We start from the raw sequence: 13,204 nt of genomic DNA, 5'->3' as shown, positions 1-13,204 counted from the left end.
ACTGCAAATCCTACACTGTATTAGGACACAAGTTTAAAAACCAGAAGTAGCCAAAACTACTTCCCCAGCAAAGTGGACTCTTCTTATCTCTGTAAGAGGGATATTAAAACCTCTAATATCATTAGACCTCACACCAGTGGCATATCTACCTTAGATGCCACCTGGGGCAGAGCACCTCCCTCTAAGGAAGGGAGTGTGGTGCGTAGAGCAGTTGCACGGCTGTTGGCTCTGCTGGTCCCCTGCCCGGAACAGAAACTTGACATCAGAGGGAGTAGGGGACCGGCAATGCGCCGACAGCCACATGCCTACTCCACCCCCCCCGCCCCCATCACCCTGCCCATGGTACACTAGAGTCTCACACCAGTGGCCTGTTTACTAAAATGTGGTACACAGCTGTTGTGTGATTAGTGTGTGGTAACTGTATACCATGTTATAGGGTGGGAAATAGGAGGGTTAGGATAGAAATGAGCATGGACTGCAGGTTGCAATTAGCACACAGAACTTACCACACACTGTCCCAGATGCAGTTAGTGGGGTGCACTTAGAGTGTAATTCAATTAAAAATGGTGCCCCATAGAGACCCTGGTTATGGCACTTATTTTAAACCTATTCTATAAAGAAATGTTGGTGCCAACTTATTTTTCTGGAATAGTAGCACAAATGGCTGAAAACATGTGTAGCTTAAGGTGGGATCACTTATACCATCCCTATAGCTAGTGTAAATGCCCGTGCTTAGATTTTAGCATGTAAACATGTAAATGATAGAATGCTATAATTTATACATACACCTCTTGCTCTGTCCATGCTCCACCCAAGCTCCGTCCATGTGCAAACCCACTGGCAAAGTCCACACTGTCAAATCATGGTGTGTAAAACTAGGTGGATCTTTATGAACACATGGTAAAAACCCATGTATAATGCAACCTAGGCACATAGCTTCTGTTATAGAATGCAAGCATAACTCAGTATTGCGACACCTAACATTTAGGTCCTTGAATGTACACTAGCCATACAGCTGGAATTCTATAAATGGTGCTCAAAATTTGGCGCCAGAAAAAATAGGCACCCAGCGTAACTCTATGAAGGGTGTGGATCAGTGGCATAGCCATGGGGGGCCTTGGGGGCCTGGGCCCCCGAGCCCCCCCAAGTTCTAATGTTTGGCTGGTGGGGTGACCAGTCCCTGCCAGCAGAAGCTTTCCTGTGGCGTTATTTGCTGCCAAGCTGCCTGCCCTACTTTCCCCCTCCCCCTTGTACATGTGGAGTTACAGCAGGGGTCAAGAATGGCGGGGAGATGGGACTAAATGTGCCCTCTCATTTTGGGCGGGCTCATGCCCCCTCCCATATTGAGGTTTGGCTACGCCTCTGGTGTGAATCCTTTATAGAATCACACTTAGTACCAATTCCCATACCCAAACCTTAGGCACCAGACTTACACCTGAGGAATCCTGGTGCAAATGTTGGCGTCCAAGTTGGGTGCACTGACCCAGCATTCCATAACTACGTGTGTAACTTTTTCAAATACCCCTGACATGCCCATTCTCCTCCCATGGACACGCCCCCTTTTGAGATACTCACTATAGGCGTTAGATGCCCTGTTTTATAGAATAGCATGCAGCCAGATGCACTCACTAACTCTAATGGGTGTCAATTAACATCAATAATTGATTGTTAGCACTGAATGGATTGTTAAGCTCATTAACCAATTAATTTGTGTGCACATCCCAGCAAGATGCCCAAATTTTGGCGCCCAAATTTGGGCCCTGTATATAGAATCCAGGAGTATATTTGTGTTTACCCATTCCAATCCATTCACGATTTTATAGACTTCAATCATATCCCCCCTTAGCTGGAGCCCTAACCTCTTCAGACTTTCTAATAATCACCAATCTATATGTTGTTGAGTTTGACAAGGAATTTTCAGACTTTATAGCTATATAGTGTCGCCAAATAGATGAACTATGATGAGACTAAAATGCCTTTCTTAGATATTATGATAATGTGTGAGAAGGATAGATTTATCACGTCTAAATAGAAAAGATACTGATCTAAGTAAGATATTACATTATACAAGCTGCCATAGCAGACCTTGAAAAAGAATCTACCATTTAGTCAATTTATAAGGGCAAAATGAATATGTTCTAGTACAGAAGACTATCCAGCTCATTTTCAAAGAAGATTGCTGGCCAATCGGGAGATTTTTTTTTTGTTACATTTGTACCCCGCGCTTTCCCACTCATGGCAGGCTCAATGCGGCTTACATGGGCAATGGAGGGTTAAGTGACTTGCCCAGAGTCACAAGGAGCTGCCTGTGCCTGAAGTGGGAATTGAACTCAGTTCCTCAGTTACCCAAGACCAAAGTTCACCACTCTAACAACTAGGCCACTCCTCGGCGATCTCCTGAACCCGGCCAAATCGATATAATCGAAAGCCGATTTTTGCCGGCGCCAACTGCTTTCCGTCGAGGAGTCGGCCAAACTTCAAGGGGGCATGTTGGTAGGGTAGCGAAGGCAGGACAGGGGCGGAATGGGGGTGTGATTTGAGATGGCTGGCTTCAGCTGATAATAGAAAAAAGAAGGCCGCCTCTGAGGAGCATTTCGCCGGCTTCACTTGGTCCATTTTTTTTAAGACCAAGTCTCAAAAAAGTGCCCCACTTGACCAGATGACTACTGGAGGGAATTGGGGATCACCTCCCCTTACTCCCCCAGTAGTCACCAACTTCCTCCCACTCCCAAAAAAAACCTTTTTTGCCAGCCTCTATGCCAGCCTGAAATGTCATACCCAGCTCCCTGATAGCAGTATGCAGGTCCCTGGAGCAGTTTTTAGTGGGTGCAGTGCACTTCAGGCAGGTGGACCCAGGCCCATCCCCCCTACCTGTTACACTTGTGGTGGTAAATGGGAGCCCTCCACCTGCCCCCCAAAACCCACTGTACCCATATGTAGGTGCCCCCCTTCACCCATAATGGATATAGTAATGGTGTAGAGTTGTGGGGAGTGGGTTTTGTGGGGAATTTGGGGGGCTTAGCACCCAAGGTAATGGAGCTATGCACCTGGGAGTTATTGTTTTTTTTAATTTTTAGAAGTGCCCCCTAGGGTGCTCGGTTGGTGTCCTGGCATGTGAGGGGGCCCAATGCATTATAAATGCTGGCTCCTCCCATGACCAAATGCCTTGGATTTGGCCAGGTTTGAGATGGTCGGCCTCAGTTTCCATTATTGGCAAAAACCGATGCCGGCCATCTCAAACCCGGCCATCTTGGCCGGCACGAACCGTATTATCGAAATGAAAGATGGCCGGCCATCTTTTTCGATAATACTACTACTACTACTAATAGCATTTATATAGCGCTACCAGACGCACGCAGTGCTGTAGATACGGTTCGGGACCGCTGTTTGCGGTGCCGGCCATATAGATGGCCATCCATGTAGATGGCCGGCACTGTTCGATTATGGCCCTCCACGCTTATCAATCACTTGATGCAAAGATTTGAAGAAAGAGGATATTTGCCAAGACATATAAAAGAAAGGGATAGACAGAACAAGACTGATAGATAGAAAGACTGTGTTAGATTGTAAACCTAAAATACAGACTAAAGATAAATTGGTGTGCACTTTTTTTTTATGATCACATCTAGTAACGGAACCCATAAGGGAAGGGGTGAAGCTGGATCTGTGCTCACAAATGGCGAAAGTGTTTCTATTGTCGGGTTAGGTGCTCATCTAAGCAATAGTGATCATCATACAATATGGTTTGACATAAGAGCTAAAATGGACTGTGGACACATAAGACTCAAAGTACCAGATTTCAAACATGCTGACTTTAGTAAAATGTGGGAGTGCCTGAAGCAAGAGCTAATGGGATGGGTAGACAAAGAGATGTAGAAGGGCAGTTGTCCAAGCTGAAAGTAACCACAAAAAGAGGAAGGATACTGTAACTCTAACTCAAAAGATGAACATGAACAAGTGAAGAGTCCAGTGTAAAGATGCCACCGTCGAGCCATAGCTAAATGTTCAACTACTTTTTATATATAAAAGAAGAAAATACTTGAGAATAAAGGAATATCTGGAATTTTAATACATCGTATTGATTATTTAAGCATTTACACTGGACTCTTCACTTGTTGATGTCCAAGCTGAAAGTAGCTATTTATAAGGCATCAAATCTTTATGAGGTCCTTTTACCAAGGTGCAGTAAAAGGACCCCTGCAGTGGTGTCGGTACGCGGGTTTGCTGTGCGCTGAGGCCCCCTTTTACTGTCGCCTGGTAAAAGTGAATTTATGGGCAGGGGATGGAAATGGCCATGCAGTAAGTGAAAAATAAAAAAGGTGGGAAAATGAGCCAGGCTATCCAAAGAATGGAACCAAATTATGTTTAAAAAAAGGTTTAATAATTTTCAAGTAAATAATGATATAACAATACATAAAAAATGACTCGACACAACGTTGTGTTTCGGCCGAAAAGGCCTACATCAGGAGTCTATAAACATAAACAAACAATAAGTAAACAAATTTAAGTATAAAAATTAGTAACAATAAACAAACAATAAATGAACAAATTAAGCTTAAAAGATAAAAATTAAAAATAATATACAGCAAAAATTATACTAAAAGAGGAATGTATATAAATTATCAAAAAAATCAAGGAACCATATAAATGCAAAAAAATAAATAAATAATATGAAATGAAATGCAATTAGCAAAAAAACAAATTAAAAACTATATACCAAATAATATATCAAATAAACATACTGGTAAAGGAATGAAACCAGGCCACAAATTGAAATATATACATACATGGGGATTAATGAAAAAATGAAAAAAACTAACCTTGTTGATCAAGTTGAAATTGAATAAAACACATCAAAGGAATCTCAACTAGTGGATAAAAGATTCCAAAGGTCTTACAAATAAGATCTTAAAAATGCAGTAAGTGAAACACTTGCCATGTGGCCATTTCCCAGGGGAGCCCTTACGACCACCTATTTGGGAGGTTGTATTCGCTTCTACACTAACCCACTGGCAACCAGGCATCAAGCGACATGCAGAGGAGGCACGCACTATGGCCAGGTTCCAGCAGTAGCCCAGTGGTAGTGCCTGATTGGCATGTGCCAATGCAACAGTAGCTGTACCACGGCATTGTAAAAGGGCCCTAATATTAGGATAATAAACCAAAGCAAAAAAGAGGAGCACAGAAAAGATTACCAGATAAAAGTCAAACAAACAAAGAGGGAAATATGGTTAGCAGGTGGAAGAACAAATGGCTAAAGAATTTAGGAGAGGTTTCTAAACTTTTTTTTTAATATTTATTTATTTATTTACTACATTTATATCCTGCTTTTATCCAAGGTGGGTGACAATAATCACATACATAGGGCCCTGTTTACTAAACCGTGCTGTAGGAGCGCAAACCTTTTAATGCAAGCTACAAATTAGTGTGCTCTAATGCTAGAGACACCCAAATGGGTGCCTCTATTGTTAGCGTGCACTAATTTTCAGCGCACGCTAAAACGTTAGCGCGCCTACAATGTGGCTTAATAAACAGGGCCCATAGATTTGAACCCATAGCAATCGACAAGTATATTAGCAGCATCCATGTACATAGTCTCGTTTTCATCCCAGGAATGCACATTGTTTATTGGAACCATGGTTTCATGGTCAGGGTGCCACTTCAACGTCACACAAGTGGAACAATAATGGAATTCCCTGAGTCCCTATGTTTAGGACAGATAAGATTATGGGGACAAACAATCAGGTCTTATGCATTAACAACAAGGCCAAGACTTAGTCACTACACCAGCAGAAGTTTGCACTTTCTCTATAAAGAGGGCTGTAGACTAGGACAAAGGGTGCTTCTTTTGCCTTCCATTTGATCTGAAGTGTAGTCTCTGTGCCACCTGCTTGACTGGTTCCATTGGGGAGCCAGCCTCCTGTCATCTGCTGGACATCCTGTGCCATCTCCATTCAGATTGTATAGCTGCTGTATTTTTGCTCCTGGGTTCTGCTAGTTGGCTGGGCTAAAAGCCTCCTTTAGTGTACAGGTGCATTTGCTCTGATAAAACTGTCTTTGATCTTACTTTTATTTATAGTATACTTTCTGCTGTTGTGTAAATAAACATAGTTCTCTCTTTAATAATACCCTTGGATGTGGAGTTAGTTTTGTTATTATCTCGGCATTATGAATTCAGGTCTATAGATAAAGAGAACATAATAACTTTCCAGACACTACACTGTCTAACACCAAAGTGTGCCTGTGTCACATTTTTCTGTAATCTATACTAAGTGTCACGTTCCCAATTACACTCCAAAAAGAGTGTGTATGCCTCATATGCTGATTCTAGCATTTGTATACAGACATTTAAAAATTGTGTTTTTTCTTTGTGTCTACAAGCCGCTTAGAAGTTGACATAACTTTGATCAGTGAAAATATACAAGATGGAGCAGTTATATGAATGATCTTGAATAATAACCAATACAATTTAAAAGAGATCCTGGCCTCTGTGTATTGTTTATAACTCAAGCTCATTCATGTAACTGCTCCATCTTGCATGTTTTCACTGATTAAAGTTATGCATTCGAGATATGAGACCTGTAATTCTTTAAAGTTAGCATTTCCAACATGCAAGAGTTTAAAATCCAAAAGGATTTTCTCTATTCATTTTTCTTATCAGGCAGCAAAACTCTGGAACTTATTACCTACTTATGTAGTTCTCACGAACCACTATAATTCTTTTCGCAAGTTTATTAAGACTATTTTAATTAAGAAATATGTACTTTCCAATTAAGTTGTCTAAATTAGTGGACGTTATTAATTTAGTCTTATTCTATCAAATGGATCATTATAACATTTAATTTTGTGTACATCCTAGACTTTATTGTTGGTCTTCTCATACTATCAAGCTCATTTTCAAAAGAGAAAAACATTCAAAAAGTGACAAAAGCTTGCATTTGGATATTTTTCTCACAAAAACGTCCAAATCAGTATTTGTGAAACCTCTTTTTAGATGTTTTTCAATGAAGTCCATCACAAGTACGTCCAAATGTCAAGGGGGCGTGTCAGGGGCATGTTCAAGGTGGGACTTGGGCGTTCCTAAGACTTAGATGTTATTCAGCCATCCAGGACTAAAACTTAGACATTTTGAGCTAGACCTGTTTTTATAAAAAATAGCTGCAGTTAAACCTACTTCCCCAGGATCAAAGTCTGATGCACCAACCACTAGGCTACTCCTCCACTCCACACAAGAGGTGCCCCAAATGACCAGATGACCACTGAAGGGAATCGGGGATCACCTCCCCTTACTTCCCCAGTGGTCACTATCCCCATCCCACCCCCAAAAATGTGATTAAAATATTACTTGCCAGCCTCAGATGTTATACTCAGGCCCATTAGAATAGCATGCAGGTCCCCGGAGTAGTCTAGTAGTGGTGCAGTGTACTGCAGACAGGTGGACCCAGGCTTCTACCTACTTGTTACATTTGTGGAGGAAACTGTGAGCCCTCCAAAACCCACCAAAAACCCATTGTACCCATATATTGGTGCTCCCTTCACCTCTTAGGGCTATGGTAGTGGTGTACAGTTGGGGGTAGTGGTTTTTTTTTTTTTTTTGGGGGGGGGGGGCTCAGCAGACAAGGTAAGGGAGCAGTGGTCAGATGTGTACCTAGGAGCATTTTATAAAGTCGACTGCAGTGCCCCCAAGGATGCCCTATTGCTTTCCTGGGATGTCACTTTTTCACTATTCTACCTGATGCCAAGCTTTCTATTTTTTTTTTTATAACATCTGAGCCTTGTATCTATTGTTTATCAGTAGATTTGGGCTTTGAATTCAGATCTATAGATGAAAAGGAGGTCTCATTACAAATATCTAAATACCAGCATGCTATTTTTCCATACTTCATAGCATGAGTGTACATTCCCTAATTACCTGTCCCAATGCAACTGAAGCTTTTACCTCCTCTGTGCATGTAAATGGTTTCATCCTTGTGTGGATTCTCGGATGCCATGTGAGGCTTTCTTTCCAACCAAAGCTTTTACCACACTCAGGACATGTAAATGGTTTCATTCCTGTGTGCATTCTCTGGTGCATTGTGAGGTTCACCTTCTGACCAAAGCTTTTACCAGACTCTATACATGGTTTCTCTCCCATGTGAACTTTCTGATGCACTTTGAGATTTACATTACAACCAAAGCTTTAACCACACTTAGAACATGTGAATGGTTTCACTCTATTGTGGATTTTCTTGTGTATTTTGTACGTTTTACATTTGGATGCTTTTTTTTTGAAAATTGACCTAAAATAAAATGTCCAAATCACAAAACGTTTCTCCAAACAGCATTTTCAAAAGGAAAAGATAGACGGATTTTTTTTTGTAGAAAATGACCTTTCCTTTTCTGATTTTGGACGTTTTACCAGTGGCGTACCAAGGGGGGGGGCGGTGGGGGCGGTCCGCCCCGGGTGTCGGCGGGTGGGGGGGTGCTCCGTCGTCTGCTGCCACCACCCTGCGTTTTTTTTTTTTAAATCCATGCAGCGACGCAGGTATCTGCCCTGCTGTGTGCTGTGAAAAAAGAAAATCGCTTCGTTCGCTGGCGTCGGCCCTTCCTTCGCTATGTCCCGCCCTCTTTTGAGGTAACTTCCTATTTCCTCGAGGGCGGGACATAGCGAAAGAAGGGCCGACGCCAGCGAACGAAGCGATTTTCTTTTTTCACAGCACACAGCAGGGCAGATACCTGCATCGCTGCATGGATTAAAAAAAAAACGCAGGGTGGTGGCAGGAGAAGAGGGCTCTGTCGCTCTCCACGGGGGGGGGGGGGGGGGCTCAGATGGGAGAAGGAGGTGGGGGAGCTCAGAGGGGAGAACGGAATGGGGGAGGGGTGGGGGAGCTCAGAGGGGTTTAAAGAGGGGAGAAGGGAATTGGGGAGGAGAGGGGTGGGGGGAGCTCAGAGGGGTGCTCACAGGGGAGAAGGGAATTGGGGAGGGGTGCTCACAGGGGAGAAGGGAATTGGGGAGGGGTGGGGGAGCTGAGAAGGGTGCTCACAGGGGAGAAGGGGAGTGGGGTGGGGGTGCTCAGAGGGGAGAAGGGGTCTGAAGCTGGAACTGGGGTCTGACAAGGGGGCAGGAGGGAGAATGGGTCCATGCCTGGGGCAGGTGGGAGAATGGGTCTGGGGCTGAAAAGGGGGGATGCAAAGCATGTGGTGGATGAAGGGGGCTGAAAAGGAGGGTATTTGGGATAAGGGGGCTAGAGCTGGAACTGTGGGCTGAAACGGGGCAGGGGCTGAAACTGGGGGCTTTAAAGGGGACAGGGAGAACTGGCTGTGGCTGAGCTCAGGACTGGTGAGAGAAAAGGGCTGGGAGATTTGGGCTGGGGCTGGAAATAGGGGCAGGTGAAACTGGGGGCTGAAAAGAGGGGGCAGAGAGAGAGGGGACAGACCCTGGATGGAAGTGGGGAGCGTGAGGCAGGGCAGACCATGGATGGATGGGAGAGGGAGGGCAGACGGATTGAAGGGGCAGAGAGAAAGGGCAGATGGTGGGTGGAAAGGGGAGAGAGAAAGAGGGCAGACTGGGGCAAATGGTGGATGGAAGGGAGAGAGAGGGCAGACAGTGGATGGAAGGGACATTAGAGAGGGCAGACACTGGATGGCAGAGAGAGAGCAAAGACAGATCCTGGATGAAAGGAAGACAGTGAAAAGAAGATGAGGAAAGCAGAAACCAGAGAAAACAAACTGTAAATATATTTTTTTATTATTTTGCTTTAGGATATAGTATTGTAGCTGTGTTGTTTATAAATAGAACATGTAAATAAGGTAATCTTTTTATTGGACTAATTTTAATACATTTCGACTTAACTTTCAGAGAAGAAAACCCCCTTCCTCAGGTCAGGATAGGATACTGTAACAGTACTATACTGTATTGACCTGAGGAAGGAGATTTTGGCCTCTGGAAGCCAAATGTATTAGTCCAATAAAATGGTATTATTTTATTTTCTGTATTTGTTTTATTTCTATTTGTTAATTTGTAAAGTGGTGATTGGTATTTGTAGTTTTTTCAAATTTACATCTGCTGTCTTTATATTTTGCACAGTACTAGGGGACATTTTCTGTTTCTGTGGTGTTGCATTGTATGCAGAGTCTGGCATCGGGGGTTCAGTTTAATTTTAGTCTAAATAGAAAGTTTATGATTACTTATTCTATAGTGGATTAGGGTGTATCTGTGTTTGTGAAAAAGACATGGCTTTCGGTTGGCATTGATTGATGATCTGTACTAATCTGTCTGTTTTCGTTTTACAATAGGTGAATTGATGTTCTAGTGCTCACTGTAGTGTTTAAGATGCTTTCCTTTTCCTTTTGTGACTGGTAGAAATTACTGCTTATGATATGCTAGAATTGCTCTATAGATCCTGAGTGTTTTGTATTCTCGGTATGCCTAGTACTGGATTTGGGGGGGGGGGGGGGTGTTAAAAAATGACCGGCCCCAGGTGTCAACTACCCTAGGTACACCACTGCGTTTTACAAAAAAAAAATCCAAATTCAGACTTAGATGTCATATCCAAAAATGCCCCTTGTCACAAGGAGCTGCAGTGGGAATCAATCCCATGTTGACAGGATCAAAGTCTGCTGCACTAACCATTAAGCCACTCCTCTTATATTTTGGATGTTTTGCATTTGGACATTTTTTGTTTGAAAATGGATCAAAAAATAAAAACGTCCATATCACAAAACATCCAAAATACAAGGCGTCCATAGTATTTAAAAAAAAAAGACATTTTTCTTTTTTGAAAATGTCCTTCTTTCCTGTTCTGGATTTGGACCAAATTCAGACTTAGACGTCATATCGAAAATGCCCCTCCACGTAATCCACCTCGAACTAAGATTTGGTGTAGGCGGAATATATTGATGAGATGCTGGTGCAGGAAAGAGTGGTTTAGATTTGCTAGGAAATGGGCAACATAGAGGGGAATAATCGAACGGCGCCGGCGATGTATTTTGGCGGCGCCGCAAACAGCTGGCCAGACCCGTATTTTCGAAAAAGATGGCTGGCCATCTTTTGTTTCGATAATACGGTTCCGACCAGCCAAATGTCTTGGATTTGGCTGGGGTTTGAGATGGCCGGTGTCGTTTTTTAGCGATAATGGAAAGTTATGTCGGCCATCTCAAATCCCGGCCAAATTCAAGACATTTGGCCGTGGGAGGAGTCAGCATTTTTAGTGCACTGGCCCCCCTGACATGCCAGGACACCAACTGGGCTCCCTAGGGGTCTCTGCAGGGGACTTCAGAAAAGCTCCCACGTGCATAGCTCCCTTACTTTGGGAGCTGAGCCCCCCAACCCCCCCCCCCCCAAAAAAAAAAAAAACCACTACCCACAAATGTACTGCACCCACTAAAACTGCTCCAGGGACCTGCATACAGCCTCTAGGACTTATTGCTGCTGTATAACTTTGGCACACCAGTTGACACCTGAAGACTAATCTCTTTGAAAAAGTCCTTTATTTGAATAAGCATGTTTACTCACAGTTAACTGCAGATCAGAGTCAGAGTCAGTAGGTCAGAGCTGGCACAGTGGTGTACAATGCCCTCTTTCAGCAACATTCAAGGTAAGAACTACGTTCTCTAACGTGGGTAACACAGGAAAGGGAACTAAAACTGGCTTACAAAAATGGCCACTACTGCATGGACTACAACAGGAAACAAAACAGGGCACACTCTGACCCAGTAAGCAGGGGGAAAGCACCAGGGGAGTAGAGCTTACCAACTACCAATACCTACACCCACGACAATGCATTGCTGATGTGACTCTGCGGTGCAAATAACAGAAAAGGTGTCACACTCACCCCAGAGCCACATCACAAGCAGGAAAAGGCTGTCGGAGGACAGAACACATTCTGCTGTCATGGAGGTGGGTACGGCATTTGAGGCTGGCATACAGGCTGGAAAAAAAAGTGTTTAAAAGTGGGTTTTTTTTGGTGGGAGGGGGTTAGTGACCACTGGGGGAGTACGGGGAGGTCATCTCCGCTTCCTTCCGGTAGTCATCTGGTGAGCTGGGGCACCTTTTTGAGGCTTGGTCTGGTAGCCACGCCCATACCTGCCCATGCCCCGCCTTCGCCGCTGACACACCCCTTTAAACTTTCGCCGGCGAGGCGACGAGAAAGCGGCGATGCTGTCAAAAAAAGCAGCTTTCGATTATACTGATTTTGCCGCTTTTCCGCGATCGCTGGCCATCTCCCGATTTGTGTCGGGAAATGGCCGGCGATCACTTTCGATTATGAGCTGGATAGTGGAAGAAACCAACATCGAGCTTTTACTTGGAGTTCAGAAATTTGTGTGAGCTTGTGACTGCCTTGGGACACAGTATGCTTCGTTAGTTGCTTCCACAGATACATTTGATTGCTTTGGTGCACGGAACATTTTGTTTGCTGCGTTTTCATGCTGACTAGAGATATTATTTCAAGTGGAAGATTCAGTACAACCTAAGAGACTCCTGATGCAGGCCTTGTCAGCCAAAACACAGCTGTGTCGAGTCTCATTTGTTCCACAATAAACTTTTAGACCATCTGAAGCATCGTCTGCTTATTCTTGAGTCATCTTCACTGTTGTGTTACATATTTCTATCTGCAAGTATTTGTTTCTTCTGTGTATACAAGAGTTGCATGTTGTGGTGTACAGTGTGTGCTGCTAGATGGATTGATGGAGGGCAATTTTCTGATGGCCACTTTTACTATATATTCACATCAATGTTTTTTTTAAATTCTTCGCCAGCTCCGTTCAATTCATCGCTATTTCAACTTTGATATTAACCATTCCCTAATTCTGCCACTGCTTAAATCCAGATTAGACTATTGCAACATCATTTACCTTGGTTGTACTCATATTAAGAGCCTTCAGTCTCTTCAAATCATGGCTATTCAACTGTTCTGTCACTCCCATTCAACAACATCTTCTTTTCAAACTCCTGACACTTACATTCAAAGCCCACAGGATGGGTCACCCTCTCTACCTGTCCTCTTTTATAATTCCATAGTCCCCAGTTTGCCTGCTTCGCTCTATCAATGATCACTGTTTGGTCCTACATGGCCCTAAACTTGCCCAATTAGAGTCAACTAGGCATCGTGCCTTCTTCTTCACTGCACAGTCTTCCTGGAATTCACTCCCCTTATATATCCGTGCAGAATTCTTTTTTCAAGGTTTTCGACTGAAAGTTTGGCTTTTTACGCAAGCCTTTCAT

At 43.6% G+C, this 13,204-nt stretch overlaps 1 protein-coding gene across 3 annotated transcripts in view; it reads right to left on the bottom strand.

Moving 5' to 3' along the window:
• Nucleotides 1-13,204, bottom strand: part of LOC115460507 (membrane-spanning 4-domains subfamily A member 4A-like) — a 74,345-nt gene that overhangs the window by 26,806 nt on the left and 34,335 nt on the right. The gene's annotated exons all lie outside the window — the stretch shown is intronic.

Source organism: Microcaecilia unicolor, chromosome 1 (assembly GCF_901765095.1).
Source record: "Microcaecilia unicolor chromosome 1, aMicUni1.1, whole genome shotgun sequence".
NCBI lineage: Eukaryota > Metazoa > Chordata > Amphibia > Gymnophiona > Siphonopidae > Microcaecilia > Microcaecilia unicolor.
Note: the sequence above shows the minus strand (reverse complement) of the source record. Positions and strands in the feature narration are given on the sequence as shown.